General features: G+C 37.9%; 1 non-coding gene across 1 annotated transcript; it reads left to right on the top strand.

Moving 5' to 3' along the window:
- Positions 1-8,883: 8,883 nt before the first annotated feature.
- LOC118010959 lies at positions 8,884-9,016 on the top strand. The gene has a single exon (XR_004679373.1). It is a non-coding gene; the product is annotated as a small nucleolar RNA SNORA63 (small nucleolar RNA).
- The last annotated feature ends 1,589 nt before the right edge of the window (positions 9,017-10,605 follow it).

Here is a 10,605-nt window from a genome sequence, read left to right as displayed (position 1 = left end):
TGGCAAAATGTATTAAGATGCACAATTATGATTATGTGTTTTATTGCAAGTAAATTTTGCCTCAATAAATTACTGTGAGCATTAAAAAAAAATGCTGGCAGAAAAATTCAGCCTGGGCGCCTGGGTGGCTCAGTCGTTAAGCGTCTGCCTTCAGCTCAGGTCATGATCCCAGGGTCCTGGGATCGAGTCCCACATGGGGCTCCCTGTTCGGCAGGAAGCCTGCTTCTCCCTCTCCCACTCCCCCTGCTTGTGTTCCTGCTCTTGCTGTCTCTCTCTCTGTCAAATAAATAAAATCTTTAAAAAAAAAAAAAAAAGAAAAATTCAGCCTTCCTGATTTTCTCATTTCAGTAGCCTATGAATAAAATAGTTAACAATTTCAGCTGCTCTTTTTGCTCTGCATATCTCCTGCTGCATTCCAAAAGTAGTCCCTCCACACTCCTCCTCACAAAGAAAAAAACAACTTGTTTGTAATGACCTCTAAGCAAATTCCTTCACATACATAAAACTTGCAGGAAGTCTCTGGAATTATAAAAGTTTGAACAAGAGAGCATTTTGGTCTAATGTACGCAATCCAATATAACACAATACCTTATGTCTAGGGAATATATTAGCAAAAATTACCTTTTATTACAAAGCACTAGGCCTTCAAGAAATTCTTTATGATTCACTAAAGTGGTAGCAAAGTATGGAATATTTTGTTGTTGCTGCGTTTTCCAGAAACCACACACCTTATATTGAATGAATCTATAATTGCTGGGCAGTGTCTTTTTCCAGTTGAACAGCACTTTTGAGACTATGTTTTTCTGAGAGGTCGTGAAAAGAAAATTGGAAATATTACATATCTGCTGACATGACATAGAACGGTCCTTTCATTTTGCATTTTCTCTTTACCTCTGAATGAAGGCAAAAGGCTCTTAAGACAAAAATGCTTCCTTTGGGTTCTCCCCTGAACAAAAGCCATTCATCCCATACTTTGAGGCAACATGTCTTACAAATGAAGGTTGAGGTGAAAGGTACTTGTTCTGTTATTTTGTGAACATGTGAAGTCCATTCACTCCTTATGTAAATCAAATACATAGCTTGAAAACACTAAATATTCTTATTTTACATGCTTTTAATATACTATTATTTTTTCAAAAGAGATATCTAGAGGAAATTGCTCCGTCCCCCTTTGCCTCTTTCATTTCAAATAGGAATATTTACTTTGGGAACTTTCATTGAGTTTAGTTTTTTGCCTACAGTCCACTGATGTGTGTAACCCTTCCTCAAGACCATATGAACTCAAGCTGACTGCATCACATGGTCACCATCCTTGTGGGTTTAGTGCTCAAGTTATTGTCAAAATTGTGAGTTGCATTTATGGCCTTGCACTTCATAGGAATTTCTTCTTATTTCTGCTGTTGGGAGCCTAGATTTTATTAGATTCAGTGAACTAAGTGAGAGTTTAATGAAAGTCAGGGTCTGAACACAGAAACAATCTTTCAATTTTAATTAGTTGTGAGGGTGCCTTATTTATTTCTGAAAGAGCTCAAGTCTCTGTAACCCAAATGGTGATCCCATAATGAACAAATTAGAAACTTTTTTTGTGGAAGTACCTGCTAGCTCATGTAGTTCAACTATTAGGCCATAGCACTCATTTACCAACTTCCCTGTATATTTCTGCTCTCACTGATCTTTTTCCTCTCAAAATAGCTGTATGTAAAATTCATTGTAATGTTTATTTGTTTTAGTTTCTTACAGTCCTATAATTATTTTATGAATAGATGACTTGATTTATATAATACATTGTAATAAAATCTTAAGAGATAAATAAACATTCTTTTCAAGAAATTAGGGGGAAACTTATAAAATACTCCAGAAGAAGGTAAGAGAGAGAGAAAAAAAAAACCTGATAAAGCACATAAATCTCTGGCAAGTAAGAATAAGCAAAATTGAGAAAACATCTTAAAAATTGACTACTGGAAATGAGATAGTATGTTCAAACACAGATGTACAATTGCATGGGAATGGATTTGAATTTGTAGAGTAAATTGATGTTTTTCAGCAAAAGATAAACTACTAATATCAATTTTAAAAGAGGTAGAAAATATGAACAGTTCAGAAAGGTAGATAAAAGTGTTCTAATTAAGAGAGAAACCTGCTCTAATCCCTTGATAACTTTCTATCTAACCTTTAAATAGAAGAGACTTCCAAGATTTATTCCAGTTTCTAAATGGCATAGGGTAGCTTCTCCACTAGTTTTAGGAATAAAGCGTAAGTATGATATCAAACTTTATAAATGTAATACTAAGAAATTGAAACATATTTATTTTACCTCTACATATACATGTTAAAACTTGAAAAAAAAATAGCAAATGAAGTTCAAAAAAATACCAAAAAACAATACACCATTACCAGGATTACAGATGGTTCAGTATGAGATAACCCATGCTAATAATTTATCATGACAAAAAAGATCAAAAGAGAAAAATATGATGCTTTCAATAAGGCAACTAAAAACTTATTCTACAAATTGACACTAAAAACCCTATATAACAGAAATAGAAGAAAACCATTTAATATAAGAAAGACTTTTCCAATAGCAAACATCAAATTAAATGAGACATACTCAGTTACTTTAATTAAAGTTAATCATAAGGGAGAAATGTCAGTTATTACATTATTTTGGAGATTTTGGCTAATGCAATAGGAGTAAAGAATATCGGTATAAATGTTAGAAAATAAAATAACCTTTATTGGAATGTTATATGATTGAAGACTTTAGAAAGAAAATAGGAAGGAAAGAAGGAAAGAAGGAAAGGAGAAAGGAAAGCTCTGGGGATGGGGAATCAAGTATTAGAATTAATTAAGCTGGTAAGGTGCCTGGATCCAATATAAATACACAAAATTAATGTTTTGCCTTTATGTTAGTGATATCCTGGTAGAAAAGGAAATGAAAAAACATTGCAATGAACATAACCTACAAACACCAAAGAATAAATTTAGAAAAGAAAACCACAAGATCTATATGAAACAACCAAAATCTTTTTTTGGACATAAAGTAAGACCTGAGCTAATGGAGAGAAAGCATTTGTTTCTGGATAGGGATAACTAATATCATATAAATGTCAATCATTCTAAAAATTAATGAACATATGCAATTTTAATTAGAATACTATTTTAACTTGACTACAACAATTTTAAAATTAATATAGCAATAAATATCTTTGAATAACAACAACAAAAAGACAAAGATTAGATTAGTAAGGAAAGAAACATCTTTTCCCAGATATTAGAACTTTGTATAAGGCCATGTAATTAAAACCATATAGATATCAGCCAAGAAAAACCAAATCAATCACAGAAAGGGAATATATAAAGTCCAGAAATCAATGAAACTCTCTATTAAATATGTGGTAAAATAGCATTTTAATGCCATAAAAGATAATATTTTATTAATAAATAATGCAAACATAATAATTATTCATCTGGGAGGAAATATGAGTATAGAAAACATTCCAAGTGGGTTAATGTTTAAATATTTTAAAAACCTAAACTATTAGAAAAAGGTGGGAAATGAAGAGGGGGAAGCCAAAGGGGGAGATGAACCATGAGAGACTATGCACTCTGAGAAATAAACTGAGGGTTCTAGAGGGGAAGGAGGTGGGTGGATGGGTTAGCCTGGTGATGGGTATTAAAGAGGGCATGTATTGAATGGAGCACTGGGTGTTATACGCAAACAATGAATCATGGAACACTACATCAAAAACTAATGATGTAATGTATGGTGATTAACATAACATAATAAAATAAAATTTTTAAAAAAAGGTCCTCAGCATTATTAAAGAAATTCAGAATACATTAAAAACAAATTTGACTATAGTGAATTTATGTTTTTGAAAATGCTAAAGCTATAACAGGATGGGAAGAATATTTGAAATATACATGACAAAGATTTGTTATTCTTATATTTTTAAGATTTATTTATTTATTTATTTTTAGGGGGGGAGGGGTAGAGGGAAGGAATCTCAAGCAGACTCCCCACTAAACGTGGAACCCAACAAGGGGCTCCATCTCAGGATCCTGCGATCATAACCCTGAGATCATGACTTGAGTGGAAGTCAAAAGTCAGACGCTTAACCAACTGAGCCACCCAGGCACCCCTAAGATTTGTTATTCTTCATCTGCAAATAGTACTGTGAGACCAATAAGAAGTACACAAATCATCTAATAGAAACATGGATAAGATATTTTAAAAGACAGTTCTCATAAGATGAAAAACAAATTACTAATAAACGTAACAGGCTAGTCAACCTGTTCTATAAGTCACAATAAGAAACTACTTAGCCTATGGGCTTTGCAATTTTTAGACCATATAACCCAGAATTGGTGAGGATGTGAAGGAACAGGCCATCCTCAACATTGGCCAGACTGAGAATTGATTACATCAGAATGGAAGCTTCCCATGAACCTGAGAAGAGGCTCCTTTTAAAATCAGTCCTTTCATACCAGATGAGTTTCTTATTCTACTGAATTGTATAAAGCCCTAATCAGTAGTCCAAACATTTGTTTCTTGTTTTTTTTTTTTAAAGCGATCAAATAGATATGAGTTTCAAATAAGCCTGAGGAACTGGCTCTCAAACACATCCAAAGCCTTGCAAGAATCATGTCAGTGCTGACTTACCGTCAGTGACTGCCATGATTAAGACAAAAAATGATGTAAGACTCATCCTCAGAGGGCTGGGGGGCAAGTCAGACTTGTCACCTGAGATTCAGCTTTGAACTTGCAGATGTGTCTAAGAAGAGCACATTATTGCAGACAGAAAGACCTAAATTGGAGACCCACTTTGGCCTTCTCTATGGGAAATAATAATGGTTTCTATTCTATTCAGCAATGTTTGAAGTTTAAGAGATGAAAATGTACAGGAATATGATATGCACATGTTATATACACTTAGATATAATCTTATGAATAATAAATATTTAACACATTACATGAACACATAGTTCTGAGGGGTTCATGTATATTAATTTGTTTAGTTCCTTACAAAAATGCCCTGTGAAGTAGTTGCTTTTGTCATCTCTATTCTACAAATGAAGAAACTGGGGTAAACAGATACTAAGTAGTTTCCCCAGGGCCACAGCGGTCCCAAGGACCAGAGCTGGGATTTGGCGCCAGACTTAGACCCTTCAACACTATGCTGTATTGCTATATTGCTTCACTGCAGCTTCCTGACATGAATTTACATTTGTTGTATTTGCAGAAACTAGAATCTGAAAATTTTTTGTGATTCTTCTATTGAGGGAAATATTTCATCATCTCCATCTCCTCCCTGTCTGTTAATTGAAATTTTATTTTTGCTATAATCTATCCCACCTTTCATACTGAGAGCAGCTTTTCCCTGTTTATGGAAATTCCATATATTTTTAAATCTATCTTTCCCAAAACTATGCAGGCATACCTTGTTGTATTGAGTTTTGCTTTATTGTGCTTCACAGATAATTTTTTTACAAATTGAAGGTCTGTGGCAACCATGCATGAAACAAGTCTATTGGTGCCATGTTTCCAAGAACATTTGCTCATTGTGTCTCTGCATCACATTTAGAGAATTCTCGTAGTATTTCAAACTTTTTCATTATTATTATATTTGTTATGGTGATCAGTGATCAGTGATTATGACTCACTAAAAGCTCAGATGATGGTTAGCATTTTTTGTCAGTAAAGCATTTTTTAATTAGGGTATGTAATTTTTTTTTTTAAATGTAGTGCTATCTCACATTTAATAGACTACAGTATAGTGTAAACATAACATTTATATGTACTAGGAAACTGGAAAATTCATTTGATTTGCTTTGTTGTGATATTTGCTTTCTTGTGATGGTCTGGAACAGAACCCACAGTATCTCTGTGGTGTACTTGTATAAATTGCAAACTCAACTATCAAAATCAAAGACATCAAACTTTGAGCCATTCTGAGTGTTTCCACCTGAATATACTTACTCTCTCTACTATTTTTCTTTGAGAGAAGGACATCCAGTGGCTTCTAGTTGATGGAAAAGGGAACTGATACTCATGTGACTTTGTAATACAGTGGAAAGAGTAGCGGGAGGCAAGCAAAGTTTTAGCACAAGGTTATTTTGTCACTGTTTGTTATTTGTTTTTTGTGGGTTTTTTTGTTTTGTTTTGTTTTGTTTGTTTTGTTTTGCTCTGCTTTCATTTACCTCATTGATTCACCACTGCATAAAATATATGATTTAATTTACAGGAATTTGGTTTGCAAAGCGTCCTTCAAGAACATACCTTTTGTAGCATGAGGTAAAGCTGTGGAGACACTTTTGGTAACTGAAGAAGCAAATAACCAACTTAGAGATAAGTCACTGATGCCTTTGCTTTTGTGTCTCCGTCCTTGATTTGGCAATTTTTCTGCTCATTAGTCCTTTCCTCCTGAGGATGAATGAGATCAGAAGGAAGATCAAGCCCAAATCAGTCAATTACATCTACTTGTCAGCAACGGAAGGGAAGGATGGAAGCCTGATGTGCAAGGATTCAGAGACAACATGAGGGATTATCTGGGGATTTCCATTACCCAGTACTTCCTCTTTCTATGAACAGGAATAATTGAGAATCCAGCCTGGATTCTGGAGCTGGATGCCACCCTCAGGCTAATCTTGCCCAATCTTCTCTATTTATAGATGAGGAAACTCAGAACCAGAGAGGATCATTTGTCTGCCCAATGACGCACAGCTTGCTGATGGCAGATGTAGTGACCCCCAGATATTCAGCTTCTACCTTGTAGTTACATGAAACAAAATTCTAATTCCATGTTAGTCACAGTACAATTTCACTTAAAATAACCCATGGGTTACTTTATTATAATATTTTCAAGTAGGTAAAGTCTCAAAAGAAGTAGGGTATGATGGGAAAACCACTAGGAATCAGAGGGCCTAGGTCTAATTATGGCTTAATGCTATGTAGAGTTGTGTTATATGGGGCAGATGCCCTAACGTCCCTGGGCTTTTGTTCTTACCTACCAAAAAGGGATAATTATCCCTACCTTGACTATCCTCACAGAATTTGGGAGAGGGTCAAAGGATACAAAATAATAATAATAGTAATAGTGGGGGAGCTGTCTATATGCCATATAGTGTTAAGTACTCCACATGCATCATTTCTTAACCCTTTTGACAACTTTATGACTCAGGCAATGTTGAGGAATTGGAAACTAAAGCTCAGAGAGGTTAAATAATGTGTTCAAGGTCACATATATAATCATATGGGAAGTATTTTGTTAATTTTAAAGTAAATTATAGTGTGTGTGTGTGTGTGTGTTGCAGTGGTGGGGTGCTCCCTCTATTAGTGCTGACACAGGTGATGTTCACTGCTGTGAACCTGATACCCGCCCTGGATTCTAGATTCTGGTTCACCTGAAGTGGAGACAGCACTTTGAGAAGCAGTTGAAGATAGGACTTCTCAAAATGAATGAGTCAGGGAAGAGTGTGGAAGATTTGTGCAGTTAGGTGATCCTTTTAGATTTTAGCCTGGGGAAATAGCTAGCCATGGACCAATTTGGGGAAGAGGGATATTATCTGGGGTACCATTTATGAAAGATCAATCAGTTATCTGAACCTAAGACCAATGGACATGTGTGTGGGGGGGTGGATGCATATGTAAGTAAGATAACGTGTTTGAAAGCTTTGACCAACATGAGGACCCTTTGTGTGGTTCTTTGGCTACCTTGAGCATCTTTTGGGGTGAGTCACTAGAGAATAAAGGAAAGGAAACTGGGATGGGATTCTTCTCTTGGTCTAAATGAATATTTGTCAACAGCAATTTTCTAGGAGATGATTTACATGTCATAGATTGTCAGAGTGGGAAAGACTTCAGAAAATAAAGCTCTATCATCCATCTTAATTGTAAGATGGCTTTTTACAATGGCCCCTCCCTCCTTTGCCCAGTGTGCTTCTTAAACCCAGAGCCCTGAAGCATTTTCTGATAAGAATCCAGGCTTCTATCAGGATTTAGGCATTGCTTATTTCCCCATCCTTACATTTGTTCACTGAGATGTTCTCCCAAAAAGCATTCACTGAGTACCAGTGATGTCAGGCACTGTGCTGGGCATGGCAACTACTAAGCTGAGTAATGAAGATTCTCTGCCTTCAAGGAAGTTATTGCTAGCATATAAAGGTGTAGATAGATAATCATTGTCTAGTGTGGAAAACGTCTACCCAAAAGCTAAATCTGGAATGCTGCCTATTTTGATAAAGAAAATTTTACTGGAACACACCATGCCCATTTGTTTGCATATTGTCTATGGCTGCTTTCAAACTATGATGTCAAAGTTGAGTAGTCATGATTGGGTATGACTTGCATATCTCCCTACAGAAAAAGTTTACAGACCCCTGATCTGAAGCACAGAATGCCTTTCACAGCATTGGGAAGGGGGGCAGTAAGTCTGTATATATCAGTAGTGCTTAAACCCAGCTACACAGTAGAATCATCTAAAGAGCTTTTAAAACATTGGTACCCGTCTCCTAAAAAGATTTGAACTCAATGGTATGCCAAGGTTGGTTGTGTGGTTTGTTTTTTTTTTAACATTCCTAAGGTGATGCAATCTTAGGATGCCAATGTGCAACCAGGGTAGACAAAGACCCTTCTAGATAAAGTGACATTCTGACCAATGGGACCTGAAGTAAGAATAGTATGTACCAGGCTGGGGGGTGTGTGAGAGTTTTCTGGGGAGAAAGAAAAGCATGTGTAGATAGTATATAGCCCATCTGGGGATCCTCAATTAGTTCTATAGAGAGGGAGCTGGCTGGGAAGAGGTGAGTCCGAACAGACAGAAAAGACCTAATCATGAAAGTTTTTATATACCCTGTTAAAAATGTTTGGAGTTCATCTTAAAAAAGCATGGAAAGTAGTTACAATGTAGCTGCAAAGTGCTGCCTTGTCTTTGCCCCCTGCTCAAAATAAAGCTGTTACCTTTCTAGCCCTGTCCGCCATGGTGCTTAGCAGCCAGGGATGCATGGTCTCAGACATGTTTACCACGTAAAACACTGACTTGAGGGGCGCCTGGGTGGCTCAGTCATTAAGCATCTGCCTTCGGCTCAGGTCATGATCCCAGGGTCCTGGGATCGAGCCCCGCATCGGGCTCCCTGCTCAGCGGGGAGTCTACTTCTCCCTCTCCCACTCCCCCTACTTGTGTTCCCTCTCTCGCTGTGTCTCTCTCTGTCAAATAAATAAAAAAAATCTTAAAAAAAAAAAAAAAGCATGGAAAGTATGTAACTAAAGGGTTTTAATCAGGGATGGTAATGTGGTTGAATTTGCCTGACAATGACGTTAGCAGCTGTATGGGGTTGAGATGGAACACGTCTGGGAAGGCCTCAGGCAGGGGTTGATGCTGTAAGGAGGTGGAGGCCGGGGGAGAAGGTAAGAGGCCAATCTCGGATTCCACTGAGACCCTCTACCAATTGCCTGAGTTAGGACTGAGACTCAGTGCCCTACGGCAGGGTATACTGTTGGAAGCTGAGATGGGGACCTACTGTCACTCAGCAACTTCCGGCCTTGGCTCTTCTTTGCCCCAATTCTATCTTTTTTTTTTTTTTAAAGATTCTATTTGTTTATTTGAGAGAGAGAAAAAGAGAGCAAGAGATAGCAAGCATGAGTGGGGTGGGTGAGGGGCAGAGGGAGAAGCAGGCTCCCCGCTGAGCAGGGAGCCCGATGGGGGGCTTGAACCCAGGACCCTGGGATCATGACCTGAGCTGAAGCCAGGCACTCAACCAACTGAGCCACCCAGGGGCCCTGCCCCTAATGCTATCTAACAGAGTCTTGTTCCCACGCTCCACACTGTGCTGCTCGAGGGAGAGACCATGTTGGGGCCACCTTGGACCTTCCTTCCTCTCTTTGAGTGCCCAGCAGAGGACATTTATACATAGGAAGTGCTGAGGAATAATCTATTACACAACGAAGCCATCTTGTTTTGAGTGAGGAAAGTGATGGCACAAGACCAGCCACAGAGCAAGGAGCAACAGGAGTGTGACCTGACTTGGGTATGGGACAACGGTGTCCTGGGAAGCTGTCTACCTTAGTTACCACGTGGCTCAGAATGCCCAACTTCTGCTGCCTACATTGTGCATGACCACCAGCGCCTACCTCACCGGAGATACCACAATAAGTTTGTGAGGTCAACGTGGATGGTGCCAGTGCCAGCCCAGTGTTGGGCAAACCGGTACTCCAAGACAACCAGCTTTCACCGGGAACAGTTTAGCAACAGTCCCCAGCAAGTGCCTTTAATCCCGTCCTTCTTTCTTCTCTTTCCACTAGCTCTTATTTTCCAATATTATCATTTACTTTTGTGTCTCAACCCACGATCCAAGCTGTCCTGTTGAGAATGTCACATCCCTCCTCCTATTGGAGACAGATCCCCCAGGGGAGTCTTTGAACAAATAATTTTACTTATCTCTTATGAGCTCGACTCTCCTGGTACTGAAGCCTGCATGAAGGAAACAGAATTATTTATGTTATTTTTAAAAAAGAGAGCTAGATTTCCTCTCTCTCTCTCCCTCTCTTTCCATTGGGGAGATCTTAAAACACTGTAAATTTTGGTAGCTGGGCTGGGCCAAAGCAGT

The sequence above is a fragment of the Mirounga leonina genome, unplaced genomic scaffold (genome assembly GCF_011800145.1).
Source record: "Mirounga leonina isolate KUSES-001 unplaced genomic scaffold, KU_Mleo_1.0 Mir_129, whole genome shotgun sequence".
Taxonomy (NCBI): domain Eukaryota; kingdom Metazoa; phylum Chordata; class Mammalia; order Carnivora; family Phocidae; genus Mirounga; species Mirounga leonina.
The sequence above is the reverse complement of the archived record's forward strand: the minus strand, read 5'-3'. Positions and strand labels throughout refer to the sequence as shown.